Below are 19,471 nucleotides of genomic sequence, written 5' to 3'. Positions count from 1 at the left end.
TTTGCAGCCACAATTTCAGAGGCTGCAGTGGAGTCCACACACATTTAACACACACTTTTCAACTAAAAGGAGAACTTGTTATCCTCTCTCTCCCTCTGTGGTTTGTTGCAAACTGTAGTCTTATAGAACACTTGCTTGTAGCAGATAGAGCTCTGGTTCGTCACATGATAGTTAGTGCCTTAACTGGGTTCCAGCTGGTAAACTGAATTTAAAGAGAGCTTAAATACTTGCCTAATATTAGTTTTCTATGTAAGCAATTGCAGCAAGAATGTTGTTAGGTCACCAGCTGAAAGGGAGATGGTCCATGAACATGTTACCATGTGGGCCACACTATGAATAAGATTAAGAATCCCTAATCTAACGCCTATTTTATGCTGCATCCATCACCTGGATCTGTCTGTCATTTACCTGATCCATACAGATATATTGGGACATTGTTTGCTATTAGTGATGATAATTGCATTTGCTTTCTCACAGCTTAGCTGCAGCTTCTTGTACTTGAATTGGTCCTTTACTGTAGCCATAACTAATGACCAGGTAGTTCTCCGTTGTGGCAGCATCCCATTGATTTCTCTCAAACCCTCTCTCCCCTCTCCCTCCCCCCCCCCCAAGTTCTACTGAAATCACAAAGTAGCCCCATGGCATATCTGACACTAGGCAACCCTGGAGGCTGCATGCCAAACAGCAAAGATGCCAATAAGCCTCTGCTTGTGACATTGCATTTTGTTACCATGGAAATAATAGTGAGATTACAAACTGAGCGTTGTATCTTCACCAGAAGTTTAATTAGCAAATTCAGCACCCAGCACTTTGGATTAGTGAATTTCAATAAACTCAATCATAACGTCACTGTTGGAGTCAATAGTTACACTCAGTTTGGCTCTTCTGGGGTGAATTTGGCTCACGTAGCTTTGATAGCCAGGAAACACTATGATTGGAAAAAATATAATCTGAAAGGTTGTAAATTTTTATTCCAGTGGAAATAAGAGTAGGAAAGTCCAGTTTCAATACCTGTGCAGTTTATGGAGCAAGTCAATGTTTCATAGATAATTTATGGTTGTCCCTATTTTACTGTTTCTAAATACTTGCATTTCATAAATATTACCAAGGTATAAGGCCAAAGAAAGGAAGCCACATAGAAAACAACTGATTTTCACCCTAAGAAATTAATTGGCCATTTCAAGATGAAAGACACTAGCAACTCTCACTGAAGTCAATGTAGGCTATCTGTACTTAACACCTGTTAAATGGAGGCCATTTATTACAGTGGCTTTAGGCAGCCAAGTATGAAAACATTGGCCTTCAAATTACATTGGGCCCTTTCATGTCATGCCAAAACCTTGCACTGTATATTAACTCTCATTCCTTCAACATGGTTTACTAATGGTCACATTTAATTAGAGCTGGTCAAAATATTTTTAATTTTTGACAAAGAACCCAGCTCCCAAAACCTATTTTGAGGAATTTTTTTCCACTTGCGAACAAGCCATAAAGATGGCTGACATTTTTAATTTTTGAAAAACGTTGGGGGGTGGGACATAAAAAAGTTCAGAAAAGGTGTCTGTCTAATTTGTCGGTGTTCCCCAAACCCAGCTCTACCTTGAATATAGCTTAGGTATCCCGAAGGCAAATGTACCACTGATTAGCATTAGACAACGATGGTTTTGATTGTTTCATTGTGTATGCTCTTTTGAGAAAGAGAGAAATTGAGTACACAAGCTGTTTACTGGGTATGGGTATTTCAGGTGCACCTTAAAAGCCGTTGTCCTGTCTGCTCCGATCAGATCATAAGGAACAGTGAAAAAGGGAGAGACAGAAACAGGAAGTCCCATCCCATGAACATCCTGCACAGGGTATAGCCAGAATGGTGGTTGTGCTCCCTAAATACTAGAGAAGGTGAAGCAGTCTTCTTTCTAGTTTACCTATCGGTGTAGGCTCTTAGGATATGTCTACACTGCAGTCAGAGGTGTAATTGCAGCACCTGTAGACATAATTGGGTACCAGTTGCAGTAAAGCTGCATCAGTACTGGCATCAGAATGGGCTTACAAACCTTTCCAGGACCGTAGGTACGCACTTGGACGGTAAGCCTGTTATATGTGCTTCCACAGTATATGTTAGAGACAAACAGGGAGTTGGTGGAAGACTGGAAGTTCTCCAGCAATTGACCCAGTTTACTAGGAAAGAATCCTAGAGTGTCTCAGCACAAAGAACCCTATGCCCCAGACACAGATGGGTGAGTGCAGAAACACTGAGGACACAGTAACGCAGGTATGGCTTTCCGGGGTGGGAGTGCTGAGACCCCAGATGCTCAACCTGGATGGTTGCCCTCAGGCCTAACTGTGCAGTGTAGACATTGTGGCTTCAATCCAGTTCTTAGTGCAGATGTGTCAGTTCACTCACCCAGGTGTGTGTGCGCCCACGCTCTCTCTCACTCACAAAATCACAGCTGGAACCCTCCGTCATATGGGAGGCCAAGAACTGAACAGGCTTAGGGACTTCTTCTGAACTTTCACTCCATTCTACACTTTTTCACCTCTTTAAATTTTGCATTTTGTTCTGCAAAACTTTATGGAAACAGCTACATTTCCACCTTGTTTTACATTGAAATCATTCAAAACCATGGACCTGACATGCTTTTGATGTGAACCCATAACTCAGCCCAGTTTTGTGTTTTTGCTTTTTGTTTTTTAAAAAATCGTTTCAATTACCCTGGTCTAAATTCAGGGTTTTAATGAAACTTGAAGTCATCCGCATTTCACGTGATTTTGTGTTTCATGGCGAATATTTTACAGAGCTTTGCCAAACAAACATTTACTTTTGAGACATCCACTCACTTTGTCATTCCATCAATTTGTAAGGCTATTACTTGAAACAAACACATTTATCTCCACAGCTCAGGGGAAAAAAATTGTTGCCAGTAAAAAGAGCTTGGTTTGGGACTTGCAATCTTTAGACAAACTCATTGCAAATACTAGCTGGAGACTTTCCCTCCCCTTTACTCAAATTAAATGGGTGTGTTTTGTTTCAAAAGCAGATCAAAAAATAAAAAGGGGGGGGAGAACTCTTTCCCAGAGCGTTTATACTCCAGGCTCAAACCTCCAGTTTTTTTTTAAATTTATGACATAGAAATTGTATTAATAATTCATAAGCTATATTAATGGCTGAGTTAAAACTTTAACAAGTTGGTGTTACAAAACTGTCAAAGATGTAACAGTGCTGCCTTCTTTAATTTCAGCTGTTTCTGATGAAGCGTAGGGAAATGCCTTTTGGTGTGCAGTGTTACCAATTATCTGACAGAGCCAGAGTGTATTTCCAGCTCATCAGAAATAAGAGCACAGAATTAAATCTCCCGTGTGAAACTCATCATTTACATATTTATGATTCAGAAATGATAATAAGGCTAATGAGAAACTCACATAGTGCCTTTAAAAAGTCAAGCCAATCTTACAGTTAATTTTCAACAGATAAAGCTTCCCTGGTACACAGTAGTCAAAAGATAAAATCTGTTGATTGCAGTTTAGTTTAATTAGATGTTACCAGTTATTTGTGTGGGTCTATACATACTTTACATCAAGGGATTAGTTACATAAACTAGGGCTCTCAGAGCTAGCGGTGAACAGACAAGGGCAAAATGCTGAAAATATATATACATAAGGTTATTTCTGTGTCCATGTGGGCATAAGCAAGTATAAGATGCATATGGAAGAAACCCATAAATCTCCTTTGGATTGGCAAATGCTCCATTAAAACCTCTGAGCAACAGCAGCCGTGTGCGGTAAAACCAAGTTCCAATGTAGATAATATGTTGGGCACTCAGGATTATGCTCATTAAGAAGTATACTATACAAAGCAGAGTCATTTCAATATGCTTGTGTAACCCTCATGCTTGTCTCATACAGCATCATTAACTAAAGAGGTGATCTCTTCCCACCCACCTTCATGCCCACACTGCAGTATATTAAAAAAAAAAAAATAGCTTCCCAGAAGTCACTGGGTGTTCTGATGCCAGCAGATGACCCTTTCTGTACATAATACAGGCTTCAGTTGACTGTGGGCATTCTGATTTGTGCAAGAGTGGGCATAGATTTCAGACACTCTTTATGTAATCTGTTATTGTCACTGATCTTATTTCCATACTTTGATTATCTTAGATGGCCTTAACTTTTCACTTAGCATTGATTTTAGTTTGCTATCCCCCCCCGCCCCGCCTCCTTCCCCCAGATGAGACATTTAAATGTGTGAAGCTGTGTGAACAAGAATAGAATCCGTGCTTCCTTGGGCTCAGTTCCAAATGCTGTTTCATGACTTTGGAGAAAGGGTTTGAAGTCATGCGGCTAATATAGCTACAGGGGAAAAAATGATGGATAGCCATTCAAATAGCTGCATTTCATTATTCAGTGATAGTGAATGATCTCCATTGCTCATCTACTGTACATAGACAGTACATGCATGCGTGCACATACTGTGCCATTTCCTATCCTCTGCATAACAGGGAAGGAAGGACATTCTTTTGCCAACAGAGGTACAATAAACGAGTTCAGGCTTTTGTTAGCAATGACCTTTGAATACATTTTTCCCGTATGCTGTGTCAAGCCATTGTACAGAGTCCCCTGAGTACTGTATAGAATTTAAGGAGGAAAAGTCAGTCAGCTGATTCTCTGTAATTGTGATCCCTTTTGACTAGAAAATGAAATTCTCTTAAAAATTAAATTCTCATTTGGTTCTCCTCTCAGGCTGGAAATAACTACTAGTAATTTTGATAGAGATATTTAGAAACTTTAAAATATAGATTAATTTTACCAAGGCTATTAACTTAACCTGATAAGGTCAGAGAAAACAAATGCATTCATCTCCTACTTTGCTACTGCAGATCGAGCTGTACAATTTCAGATCTGCAATACCTTTTATTATTCCATATCAAAGCTTTCCTCCTGTAATGCTAAAGGACTTCATCTTGACTTAACAAAAGCCTTCATTTTGGAGAGACAGTAATTAAAGGAGCAGAATACACCAAGTTTCTTGGGGATGCACGTACACTGCCAGGGACAAGTGACTTCCCTTTCCTGCCTTAGGGTATGTCTACACTACGGAATAAGGTCGAATTTATAGAAGTCGGTTTTTTAGAAATCGGTTTTATATATTCGAGTGTGTGTGTCCCCACAGAAAATGCTCTAAGTGCATTAAGTGCATTAACTCGGCGGAGTGCTTCCACAGTACCGAGGCTAGAGTCGACTTCCGGAGCATTGCACTGTGGATAGCTATCCCACAGTTTCCGCAGTCTCCGCTGCCCATTGGAATTCTGGGTTGAGATCCCAATGCCTGATGGGGCTAAAACATTGCCGCGGGTGGTTCTGGGTACATATCGTCAGGCCCCCCTTCCCTCCCTCCCTCCGTGAAAGCAAGGGCAGACAATCGTTTCGCGCCTTTTTTCCTGAGTTACCTGTGCAGACGCAATACCACGGCAAGCATGGAGCCTGCTCAGGTAACCGTCACCCTATGTCTCCTGGGTGCTGGCAGACGCGGTACGGCACTGCTACACAGTAGCAGCAACCCCTTGCCTTGTGGCAGCAGACAGTACAATACGACTGGTAGCCGTCATCGTCATGTCCGAGGTGCTCCTGGCCACGTCGGCTGGGAGCGCCTGGGCAGACATTGGCGCAGGGACTAAATTTGGAGTGACTTGACCAGGTCATTCTCTTTAGTCCTGCAGTCAGTTCTATTGAACCGTCTTATGGTGAGCAGGCAGGCGATACGGATTGCTAGCAGTCGTACTGTACCATCTTCTGCCGGGCAGGCAAGAGATGAGGATGGCTAGCAGTCGTATTGTACCATCTTCGGCCGGGCAGGCAAGAGATGAGGATGGCTAGCAGTCGTACTGTACCATCTTCTGCCGAGCAGCCATGAGATGTGGATGGCATGCAGTCCTTCTGCACCGTCTGCTGCCAGCCGAAGATGTAAAAGATAGATGGAGTGGATCAAAACAAGAAATAGACCAGATTTGTTTTGTACTCATTTGCCTCCTCCCCTGTCTAGGGGACTCATTCCTCTAGGTCACACTGCAGTCACTCACAGAGAAGGTGCAGTGAGGTAAATCTAGCCATGTATCAATCAGAGGCCAGGCTAACCTCCTTGTTCCAATAAGAACAATAACTTAGGTGCACCATTTCTTATTGGAACCCTCTGTGAAGTCCTGCCTGAAATACTCCTTGATGTAAAGATACCCCCTTTGTTGATTTTAGCTCCCTGAAGCCAACCCTGTAAGCCGTGTCGTCAGTCGCCCCTCCCTCCATCAGAGCAATGGCAGACAATCATTCCGCGCCTTTTTTCTGTGCGGACGCCATACCAAGGCAAGCATGGAAGCCACTCAGCTCACTTTGGCAATTAGGAGTACATTAAATACCACACGCATTATCCAGCAGTATATGCAGCACCAGAACCTGGCAAAGCGATACCGGGCGAGGAGGCGATGTCAGCGCGCTCACGTGAGTGATCAGGACATGGACACAGATTTCTCTGAAAGCATGGGCCCTGCCAATGCATGCATCATGGTGCTAATGGGGCAGGTTCATGCTGTGGAACGCCGATTCTGGGCTCGGGGAAACAAGCACAGATTGGTGGGACCGCATAGTGTTGCAGGTCTGGGATGATTCCCAGTGGCTGCGAAACTTTCGCATGCGTAAGGGCACTTTCATGGAACTTTGTGACTTGCTTTCCCCTGCCCTGAGGTGCATGAATACCAAGATGAGAGCAGCCCTCACAGTTGAGAAGCGAGTGGCGATAGCCCTGTGGAAGCTTGCAACGCCAGACAGCTACCGGTCAGTTGGGAATCAATTTGGAGTGGGCAAATCTACTTTTGGGGCTGCTGTGATGCAAGTAGCCATGCAATCAAAAATCTGCTGATATCAAGGGTAGTGACCCTGGGAAATGTGCAGGTTATAGTGGATGGCTTTGCTGTAATGGGATTCCCTAACTGTGGTGGGGCCATAGACAGAACCCATATCCCTATCTTGGCACCGGAGCACCAAGCCGCCGAGTACATAAACCGCAAGGGGTACTTTTCAATAGTGCTGCAAGCTCTGGTGGATCACAAGGGACGTTTCACCAACATCAACGTGGGATGGCCGGGAAAGGTACGTGACGCTCGCATCTTCAGGAGCTCTGGTCTGTTTCAAAAGCTGCAGGAAAGGACTTTATTCCCAGACCAGAAAATAACTGTTGGGGATGTTGAAATGCCTATATGTATCCTTGGGGACCCAGCCTACCCCTTAATGCCATGGCTCATGAAGCCGTATACAGGCAGCCTGGACAGTAGTCAGGAGCTGTTCAACTACAGGCTGAGCAAGTGCAGAATGGTGGTAGAATGTGCATTTGGACGTTTAAAGGCACGCTGGCGCAGTTTACTGACTTGCTCAGCGAAACCAATATTCCCACTGTTATTACTGCTTGCTGTGTGCTCCACAATATCTGTGAGAGTAAGGGGGAGACGTTTATGGCGGGGTGGGAGGTTGAGGCAAATCGCCTGGCTGCTGGTTACGCGCAGCCAGACACCAGGGCGGTTAGAAGAGCACAGGAGGGCGCGGTACGCATCAGAGAAGCTTTGAAAACCAGTTTCATGACTGGCCAGGCTACGGTGTGAAAGTTCTGTTTATTTCTCCTTGATGAAACCCCCTGCCCCTTGGTTCACTCTACTTCCCTGTAAGCTAACCACCCTCCCCTCCTCCCTTCAATCACCGCTTGCAGAGGCAATAAAGTCATTGTTGCTTCACATTCATGCATTCTTTATTCATTCATCACACAAATAGGGGGATGACTACCAAGGTAGCCCAGGAGGGGTGGTGGAGGAGGGAAGGAAAGTGCCACACAGCACTTTAAAAGTTTACAACTTTAAAATTTATTGAATGACAGCCTTCTTTTTTTTGGGCAATCCTCTGTGGTGGAGTGGCTGGTTGGCTGGAGGCCCCCCCACCGCGTTCTTGGGCGTCTGAGTGTGGAGGCTATGGAACTTGGGGAGGAGGGCGGTTGGTTACACAGGGGCTGTAGTGGCAGTCTGTGCTCCAGCTGCCTTTGCTGCAGCTCAGCCATACACTGGAGCATACTGGTTTGGTCCTCCAGCAGCCTCAGCATTGAATCCTGCCTCCTCTCATCACGCTGCCACCACATTTGAGCTTCAGCCCTCTCTTCAGCCCGCCACTTACTCTCTTCAGCCCACCACCTCTCCCACCGATCATTTTGTGCTTTTCTGCACTCTGACATTATTTGCCTCCACGCATTCATCTGTGCTCTGTCAGTGTGGGAGGACAGCATGAGCTCAGAGAACATTTCATCATGAGTGCGTTTTTTTCTTTCTAATCTTCACTAACCTCTGGGAAGAAGAAGATCCTGTGATCATTGAAACACATGCAGCTGGTGGAGAAAAAAAAAGGGACAGCGGTATTTAAAAAGACACACCTTATAAAACAGTGGCTACACTCTTTCAGGGTAAACCTTGCTGTTAACATTACATACATAGCACATGTGCTTTCGTTACAAGGTCACATTTTGCCTCCCCCCACCGCGTGGCTACCCCCTCAACCTTCCCCCCTCCCTGTGGCTAACAGCGGGGAACATTTCTGTTTAGCCACAGGCAAACAGCCCAGCAGGAATGGGCTCCTCTGAATGTCCCCTGAAGAAAAGTACCCTATTTCAACCAGGTGACCATGAATTATATCTCACTCTCCTGAGGATAACACAGAGAGATAAAGAACGGATGTTGTTTGAACGCCAGCAAACATACATTGCAATGCTTTGTTGTACAATGATTCTTGAGTACGTGTTACTGGCCTGGAGTGGTAAAGTGTCCTACCATGAAGGACGCAATAAGGCTGCCCTCCCCAGAAACCTTTTGCAAAGGCTTTGGGAGTACATCCAGGAGAACCGCGAATACCAGGGCAAAGTAATCCTTTCACATGCTTGCTTTTAAACCATGTATAGTATTTTAAAAGGTACACTCACCGGAGGTCCCTTCTCCGCCTGCCGGGTCCAGGAGGCAGCCTTGGGTGGGTTCGGGGGGTACTGGCTCCAGGTCCAGGGTGAGAAACAGTTCCTGGCTGTCGGGAAAACCGGTTTCTCCGCTTGCTTGCTGTGAGCTATCTACAACCTCCTCATCATCATCATCATCATCTTCGTCCCCAAAACCTGCTTCCGTATTGCCTCCATCTCCATTGAAGGAGTCAAACAACATGGCTGGGGTAGTGGTGGCTGAACTCCCTAAAATGGCATGCAGCTCATCATAGAAGCGGCATGTTTGGGGCTCTGACCCGGAGCGGCCGTTCGCCTCTCTGGTTTTCTGGTAGGCTTGCCTCAGCTCCTTCAGTTTCACGCGGCACTGCTTCGGGTCCCTGTTATGGCCTCTGTCCTTCATGCCCTGGGAGATTTTGACAAAGGTTTTGGCATTTTGAAAACTGGAACGGAGTTCTGATAGCACGGATTCCTCTCCCCAAACAGCGATCAAATCCCGTACCTCCCATTCGGTCCATGCTGGAGCTCTTTTGCGATTCTGGGACTCCATCATGGTCACCTGCAGCTTACCACGCTGGCCAAACAGGAAATGAGATTCAAAAGTTCGCGGCTCTTTTCCTGTCTACCTGGCCAGTGCATCTGAGTTGAGAGTGCTGTCCAGAGCGGTCACAATGGAGCACTCTGGGATAGCTCCCGGAGGCCAATATCGTTGAATTGTGTCCACAGTACCCCAAATTCGAGCCGGCAAGGCCGATTTAAGCGCTAATCCACTTGTCAGGGGTGGAGTAAGGAAATCGATTTTAAGAGCCCTTTAAGTCGAAATAAAGGGCTTCATTGTGTGGACGGGTGCAGGTTTACATCGATTTAATGTTGCTAAATTCGACCTAAAGTCCTAGTGTAGACCAGGGCTTAGAGGGTCTAAAAACCAGAGAATCAAAGTGAATAAAGTGAAAGGGAACTACTGTAACACAAATAATGAAATGGAGAGTAGCTACTGCTTCCTGCATGAGGCAAGGCAGAACCCCAGTGTAACGTGCCGGAAGTATAATTCAGAGTTACTGTCATACTACACTATATGAAATTTCAAGCTCTTTGGGGAGCGAGTTTACACTTTAGGAACCGATTTTGCCCACTGGACACTGACCCAGTTTGGGAGAGTGTAGAGTTGCATCACCCCAAGGAGAGCTCTGGGAAGAATTGTGCCATCAAGCACAAGGGGAGTGTGGGTGCTGCACCATCCCTTTTTTTGCTCCTCTATCTGCAGCTGGCCAGCTCAGTTGGCTGGAGTGGAGGGCTAGTATACCAGGAGGTGATGGGAGGACCAGCAACTGTGACTCCCCCTTCGTAGGGGGAGTAATGGGAGAAGGCCTCTTGTGACCTTCATAGCACACTGGACAAGGGTCAGTCAAGTCTAACCCTCCCAACATCATATGTTAGACAGGCGGTTGTTAACACACTTTTGCTTATAGTTCACTCACTCTCAAAATGACTCTTTGAGACAAATTTTCTGCTGGCACAACTGCACCAAAATCAGTGCACTGACGCCCGCAGATAATTTGGCCTTACAGCTCTCGGTGCCATAGTCTATTTTCATTGTCTGATTTCATTTTTCACACGCTCACCGAACTGCTGTGTTCCTTGCGGATCACACCCATGGCTTTTGTAAGTGTCGACATTTCATTAGCCTTAGATTAGAAATTTGAAGCGATGCTGTAAAGCAAACACTTAGATCGCAGTGAAGGGTTAGAATCAAAAAAGAGACTCTTTTTTGGAGTGACGCTTAGCAGCAGCAGCAGCAGCTGGGTTCCACATATAAAGGGCATTCCACAAAGAGTGGCCACCATTTATATGAGTGTTTGCAAAGGCTGCCATAGTTAGTTACTGAAAAGGAAACAGGTGTATTTAGTGGCAAAGGCTTCTTCATTGTTTCCATTTAAAATAAAAACACCGGCCAAATTTTTCAAATGTGAGGGTAGAGCTAGTTAGGACATTCCATTTCCCTCCCCCCATAATTTTTTGAAGTAAACAACAATCACTTTATTTGGTGGGTTTTTTAATTGAAAAATGAAAAAATCTGAAATTCGAAAAAAAAAAAGATTGGTTTGGGTTTTTTTCAACAAAGCTTTTGTACAAAAAATGGTGATGTGTATGTGTGTGTGAGAGAAAAAACACCTTCTGGCAGATTTTCTTTTTTAAGGGAGCATTTTGACCAGCTTTGCCTGGGTGCCTTAGTTCCATAGTTAGGTGCTAAAGGGTAGATTCTGAAAGATACAGATAGGGAAGCACCCAACTCAGTGCCTAACCGTTGTCCTTTTGTGCTTCTGAAAAGCTCTCCCTAAAGGGGGAAAGGGCCTGATTTTCTCCATGGAGTTTCATCAACATAAAGAAACTGAGTGGAGAATGAAGCCCTAGGACTAGGTTAGAAAAGATGAAAGCATGATTTTCCACTTCCTTGTGCAGCCACTTCCACCAGTGCAAAGTGGGTGCTGAAATCCACTGAACCAGAATAGTGACACATTACATCTACTTTGCACAGCCATAAATGGTGCAAGTGGTGGAGAATCAGTTTGTAGCCAAACAGGAGAAGTGACAGAACATTGTGTTCAAGTCAAAGGAAGATCTCATGATGGAAAGAGCAGCTGGATGGATATAATACAAAGGATTAGATTCTCAGGGTAGTTGTCTTGGTGAAAGGAATTACTTCATGGCCTTACATGAAGTAATTTAGGTAGGGTACTTATCTGGATCAGTCTGAAACAAGAGTCTTTGCCCAGCATATTTGCTAGAGGTGGGTAGCAGGAAGTTATTGAGTTTCAGTATATTTTATTTCAATCCAAGCCAATTTAAAGTAATAACAAAAACCTGTTGGAATGTGGTTAGCCATAGAGGCTGTGCCTCAGTCACCTTGGAAGCTTATGGATCCCTAAATGAAACACACTCAGCAAGTCATTTTTACCATCCTAAATAGGGGTGGTTCCAGGGAAGTCAGTGAAGCTTTTTTGATTTACACCAGCAGAGGATCTAGCCCAACAGTAATTATTACCCAGTTTAATCTATTAGCTTTACTAGAGTAGTCAATGGCCTAGATTCTTCACTGCAATCAAACTCTGATTCTTAGCCACCTGGCCCTGGTGCTGTTAAATGGAAGGGAGACACCTCTAATTTACACCACTGGAGTGAGATTCTGCAATAGCAGAGAATCCGGCATAATGCAGCCTTGCTCCAGCACTCCCTTTGCATCTGTGACAGGTCTCCTCTTTTCACTCACACCAGGGGTACTCTCCAGCTATTTTAGTCTCTCTCTGTCTTGTGTAAGTGGCTGTGACACTCTGGGGTGCAATTCAGGCCAGTGAGGGGCTGTCTCCCTGTGCTCTGCAACCTGGGGTACCTCACAATGCTTTGCTGCTGTAGCTCCCAACCTGGGCTCTTCACAAACAGCCAAATGGCAGGAAGGTTACACCTTCAGTGTCTGTGTATAGTCCCAGCCCTGGTCCAGTAACTCTAACCCCAGCAGCCTGTTAGCAAACATAAGCTACACTCTGACTTCCAGCAGCCTTGGTTCCTACTTGTGGGGTGATCCCAACACACTTCCAGTCCCAAATTTTCCACCAAAAATGTGTTTTGCACTGTTCAGTCCTCTCCTGGACAGTCCAGATATATTAGGTTCATTTCCCCCTCTAAGAGGATCAATACACAACAGTTTGCTATCATAAATGGAATTACTCACACAGTTCAGTTTAAAGACAACACTGGGTTAGTCTAAATTAAAGAATAAAACAAATTTATTGAATTACAAAAATAGATTTTAAGTGAATACAAGTACAAGGCATTCAAGTCAGAAATAGTTACAAGAGAAATAAAGATAAAAGGCTTGCCAAACTAGACTGGGTTCAAGGAGAAGTTCTTACCACATGCTCCCAGCAACAGGACTGACCAATTTCAGGTCAGGATCTGCCCCCAAGGTCCATAGGTTGTTTCTTTTGTCATCTTTGGTGGAAAAGAGAGAGATGGATAGGGAGCGAGAACTTGAGGTGGTTTTGTCCCTCATTTTTCGGGTATATTTATACTGTAATTAAAAACCTGCAACTGTCCCATGCCAGCTGAATCAGGCTTGCAGGGCTCAGACTGTGGGGCTGTTTAATTGCAGTGTAGATTTCTGGGCTTGGGCTGTAGCCCAAGTTCTGGGACCTTCCCACCTTGCAGGGTGCTCAAGCCAAGAAGTCTATGCTGCAATTAAACAGCCCCACAGCCCAAGCCTGCAAGCCTGAGGTAGCTGGCATGGGCCAGCCACAGATGTCTAATTGCAAAGTGGACATACCCGTATAGTTCAGTCACCCTTTGAAATGCATTTTCCTGAGGGTAACCCCTAGATAAAGTTCCTTCTAGCTGTGAGGATGGAGACATGGGGTCTTGTGGTAAAAGAAGTTTCATGTTGTTGTTTGCTAAAATGCAGATTTGCCTTGTCTCCCTCTTGCTGTTTCCAGGACCTTGTTTACTACTTTATATGTAAATTGAGGTAAACACATTCCTTTGTTTAAGACTTGCTTGACCAGACCTGCCTAATAGGGGTTACATGGGTTTGAACATGTGCTTCCAACATCATTCGGGGGGTTTCATAACTTTACATATAATGTTGCTACATACATTTCACCATAATACTACTGACCAGCAAGTTATTGGTTTTCAAATGATGCCTTACAAGGCATATTTTGTACAAAGATTATTACAATGGTTTGTAGGACGTGAATATGGGGGTGCATTTGGTCAAAGGGGCACAAAGTGATTTTGGCATACCAGTTAATCCAGTCTCAAATGTTTCTTCTTCCTGATTTTTCCCACCTACTTTCCCATTTGTTTTGCTCACTCTGTCCCTGCCATAAGCACAGCATCTGATATATTGCTCCCAGACTGGCCAAACTTGAGACTTGTTCCCCTCACTGGGATGCACAAATTTTGAACCTGATTCTTCTCATACTCAGTCAAGTTTTACCGATGTGTAACTCCATTGACTTTCATAGCATCACTCCTGATTTATAGTGGTGTGAGTAATAGGAGAATCAGGCCATTTCTTCCTCCTCTTTTTTTTTCTTTAACCCTCAAATTAAACTAAACATGGAAAAAATGTAATTTTTTATTCCCCCCCTCCCCACCCACCCCCCCCACACTTTCTTTTTGCCAGCATGGAAAGAAGCCAAAATGTGTCAGGTTTGCTTTGCATGGGAAAGTTTTCATCCATCTCTAATTAAAAGGAACTTTTTAACATACAAATTAACAGTTCTAAACTTCCATTCCTTGTGACTAACTCCTTCATCTGAGCAAGTATTCACTGTGACAACGAAAATTGTTAATTGTAGCAGTTTCAATTTAGCTTTCGGCCAGGAATGGGCAAACCAGTTAGAACACATTTCTGTCTCTTCCCCCCCATTCTTTCATTCTCTCTGGAACAGGCTTTTGAGGAGTGACTCTCCCGACTCTGACTTGGAACCAATCCGTTTTTTCCCTCCACTGTACTGACCCGAGCTCTCATTCCGTCCAACTGTATCTGAAACCAGGATTTAGGCTGTTTCTCACATTGCCACCTTAATTTGAGTTCATTGGCCTTGTTGAATTGAGGGTGCTCAGCCCTTTGTAGGCAAAAGAGCAATCCTTACACTCAGAGACTGTGGGAAGCAGGTGAGACTTAGGCCTGGTCTACACCTAAAATATAGATTGACGTAGCTACGTTGCTCAGGGCTGTGAAAAATGTTGTGCCCTGTGCAAGATGGTTAGGTCAACCTAACCCTCACTGTAGAAGCAGCTCAGTTGAGAGAAGTATACTACTAACTCTCGGACAGGTAGACTACCTACATGAATGGAAAAACCCCTTTTGTTGCTGTAGGAAGCATCTACACAGCAGTGCTTCAGCTGCAGTGCCATAGCTGTGTGACTGTAGTGTAGACATAACCTAACACTGCTCTGACTACTGGCATTTCCAAAGAGATTAGGAAAGTGGCTGAATGCACAAGAAGCCACTTGATACACCTATGGGAAGCTTCACTATGATGACTTCCATGGAGATGGTGCCTCTGAACCAGCCGCAACATAAGGCTGTGCCTTAACAGTACCATATAGCTGGAAGTGTGAAAAGCCTCTCTTCATATTTTGAAGAAAGTTTGTCCCTTAACTGTGTTGAAAATCCACTTGGGAGATTAAAGGTCCCTATGTGGAACTCTTAAAGACAATGGAGCTTCTTACACAGGTAAGTGCTCGTTACTGGAAGTAAAGGTTTCAAAACTGGCCCTTGGGTAAATGACCGCACATCTTAGCTCATCCATTTGTGCATTGTCATTTAGGGATGGAATTGTTTTACAGTCATATGCAACATTTATTGAAAATATAAATGAGCTCACATTTTCTTTTTCTGTATGCGGAACTACATGTTTGCAGAAACAACCCGGATGCATCTTTCTGAAGATTTACCCCACAGAGGGGATAGATTTTCAAAATGACTAGATATGAGTATTGCTGTGAAGAACTGGGTTTTGTTGCACATTTTTAATGTTGAGAGAAAGCATACACTGCACATGGAAGATGCTTGCAAAAACAACCTACAAGGTTGGGGTTCATGCATATATGCAAGTTCAAAGATGTGGAGCATGATATTCACTGGATTGAGAAAGAATAGTCATTTACTCCAGAAATTACTGAAGCTTGGGAGTTTACATCGGTTAGAGTCTGTTCAGTGATGCATAGCGCTGGTCAAAAAATGAAACACTACTTTCATCAAAATGTTTACATTTCAAGTTGATTTGATTTTTTGCCCTTTTTTTTTTTTTTAAGACTTTCATGAGGTTTTTCTATTTTTTTTTTAACTGAAACCAGGGATTTGGCTAAACATTTTGAAAAATATAGCAAGAGGAAAAGGGCAAAAAGTTACACACACACACAAAGTAAAAAAGCAATGTCGACATTTTTGTCCACAAACAATTTTTTTTAAAGGGCATTTTTCCCATAGGAAAAAAAATCTGCCAATTCTAGTGATGGAATGATTCCGCTTCCATTTAGTAAGACTCATTTCACCATGTCCAAATGACTAAATCAACAGCTCCCAGCCCTAATGGAAAATTAACTAAGATGTAACACAGTCATGTTCTATCTGAATCTGGTGTATTTTGTGAAAAATGGGCTTGTTTTCTGCAGAATAACACAAACGTAGATGCAGCAACTCGTGATGTATGCAGCACTAAGCTGACTTTTGTACTTTTATTACATTGTTGATAAAGGCTCAGTGATTAGAAAGCCAAATACCACCATCACGTTAGCCACTAACAACCACAACAGTGCTCTTTTGAGAGGAACTCTCAAATTGGCAATGGTGAACATCACAAAGTTTTAGTCTATCTTCATAATCCTCCACACATTTGGATGCTTCCCTGAAATGGTAGATCTTTGAGATATTGCCTCTGTCTCTATTAAGGGCTGGTCTGCACTAGAAAGTTGTACCAGCGTAGCTTTGTCAGTAAGGAGTACGCTCAAATCAAACTCCCTGCCAACGTATCTATGCTGACAAAAAGTCCTATTTTGGACACTGTATATACGGCAAAAAAGTCCTTTTGCTTGTATGTAGTTTATTCCATTTGAGGCGCTGATATAAGTTACATGATCTTTTGTTGGTATAAGCTGCATCATCACTAGGGGGATTTGCTAGTATAGTTCTACGGGTGTACCTGTAGCATTAAACCCTTTTAAATGTGAGTCTCCCAAATTGATTCCATCTACCTGCTCATTTGGTTACAGGGGCCCTCCTTATCCAACTAGAGCCATCATGAGTGAAGCTATGAAAAAGGGTTTGCAGGAAACCATTTATTTGATTAACACATTTTTTCCTCTTTTTGAATTTCCTGCAAAGTCTCTTTCAGTCTAATTCTACTCTGACTTACATCAATTTTACACTTGTGTAATGCTTTTGATGATGTTGATCTTTCTGCTTTATGCCAAAGTGAGAGAGATCAGGAATGGGTGTTCAGAATTTTATGGATTTGTTAGATATTCAAAATTATTTGATCAATGGTTTGTAACAACTAGAGCTGGTTGGAAAATGGTGATACTTTTCATCATGAAAAATTTTGCATAAGGACATTTTATTCAAATTATGATTTTTTTTTAATTTTAACCACTTCTAAAAAATAATCTGGCATTTTAAAAAGGAAACTTCAACCTATGGATTGCTCTTGGATTAATCACTGTAGCTATTGCTTAAAATATTAGCTCTTTGTAATGTACTATTTGCATTGTGTAATTGGTCCCCAAGTCACATGTTAGTTTTTAATAACTCCCAAACCTACAGAGTTTTACAGATGGCCATGTAGATGGTTCCAGTGCGAATATCCATGCAAACATGCATTCACACCAGCATTTCTGGCATTTTCTCCTTTCAGTGAATATTCTTCTGAATAAAAATTTGCTTTCCCGTTGGAGGAAGGCAAATAAAAGGAGCTCTAAACACAGTGGAAATAGATTGTGGTTTCCATTCAAATAAATGTTTGAATTCTTTTTTGTAATACTTGGCCAGCTGTAATCATGAGGCACAGTCCTCCCCTGCCTATGACCTAGATTCGGCAAGGAACCTAAGGACTCACATAACTTTAAGCATAAGATAGTACCAACTAAACTAAACGTACACATGCAATTAAGTATCTTGTTGATTCAGCCCCTGTATAATCCCATCTAGGCCTCACTCTCTACCTTTTTTCTGAATCTTTTATTGAAAATGTTGATATAGGATAAGTAAAAGCAATAACTGTGCAAACATTAATCACTGATCCACAATGGCATAATGCAACAGTGAGAGAGAGAAAGAAACAAGGACAAAAGAAGAGGAAGGGGGATAAGAGGATAGACACAGAAGAAAGGAGACACAGACAATGCATAGTTTCCAACATGTCTGTTGCTCTATGAGAATATAAATGCAAAGTCAATGGTCAGGAGGTTTAAAAGGCCAAGTCAACAAAGAAATTGCTTAAAGTAATTCCAATGGCAGGAGAACCAATCGATGGTAATAAATAAGGTAAGAAAGATCCTTCAAAAGTTTGGAGTAATCATATGAAAGGAAAAGTTGGTGAGTTGATGGTACTCAAAAGGCAAAACCCCCAAAATGTAAGGACCTGTTTGCATAATACTCTTCCTCCTTTATTTTCTGAATGTATCATCTTCATAGCTCTTAAATTCAAGGTCTCTGAATTCTTGTTTGGAAGGCAGAAGATGGAGAGCGCTAACAATCATTGTAACATTATTTGAACTTTAAAACAAATTATCTGAATACTGTTTAGGTCACATGGCATGGGTCTAAGTTTGTTTATTTTTATTTGTTTACAATGTATCCATTGATAGCTCTTACAATTAGAATAATCTCCAGTGCAGCACTAACAAAGTTGAGTACTGTTGTCCAGTAACATTTTACAATAGGACTTTCTGAAATAGAATGAATGTAGGAAATGGAAACTTGCATCTGATTCCGTCCTTTTGCACTCTGAACTCTTTCCCAGGGACAGAATCTGGTGTCTGTAGCAGTTGCTGATGAGGTGGAGTACCTTCACAATGTCTCTTCTATGAGGCTGTGCTTTAAAGGTTTTAAATGTAGCCCCTAGTCTAGTAAACTGTTTATAACTGATTTTATAATGAACCTATGTGGCTGCTCTAAGAGGGTTAATGAAATCCCCAGGAATCATCAGCATACAAGACAAAAAATCTTTTATTCTCCACTTGGCCTTAAGTCAAGGGAAAGGGAGAGGGAACTACAGGCCCATGAACCCAGAGACTCAGAACAGAAAAAAATCAGACAAATATTGTTTCTCAGTAAGTATCTATAAAGGAGGATCCTGAACTCAGGAGGAGAAAGTTTGTGATTTACTTTATGTCATTCCTCATTTTCAAATACCTGAAACAGTGAGTAGAGGGAGGAATAGATTTTCTTGAAAGAAAATCAAAGTATTTCAAGTCAGCTAAACTGACCAGACCATTGTGTGTCCACTGCTAGGCAGTTTAGTTATGTGTCAGTTATGATAAAACTGGATTGTTGTGCATTGTGTCTGTTTTATATTCACACAATATTTATAGTGCAAAGCCATTTCTTTCTCGAGGGTGTTTTTAATAGTTCAGTTCTCTTTGGCCCATTGTGGAAGTTTATTCAGGTTTACAGCAAGGAGAGATAGATGTTAGTACAAACCAATTAACATGAATGTGCAATATTAGCACAACTAAAGCCATGGCAGGTATGTATTCAATCTAGAATATAGCATAATTTACAGGCCCAGCAATGGCACTTTGAAACAGGAAATTTAACCCCCCTATCCTTTTTTGTAGAGATACAAGCATTTTGAATTAATCTGAATCTTTTGCACATCCACAAGGAAGAATAACTGCTTTTGTGATTGTGACGTTGCACCCCATAATGCTTTATGGAAATATGCTTATGAAAGTAAACATGACATAACT

This window comes from Eretmochelys imbricata, chromosome 5 (assembly GCF_965152235.1).
Source record: "Eretmochelys imbricata isolate rEreImb1 chromosome 5, rEreImb1.hap1, whole genome shotgun sequence".
Lineage (NCBI taxonomy): Eukaryota > Metazoa > Chordata > Testudines > Cheloniidae > Eretmochelys > Eretmochelys imbricata.
Note: the sequence above shows the minus strand (reverse complement) of the source record.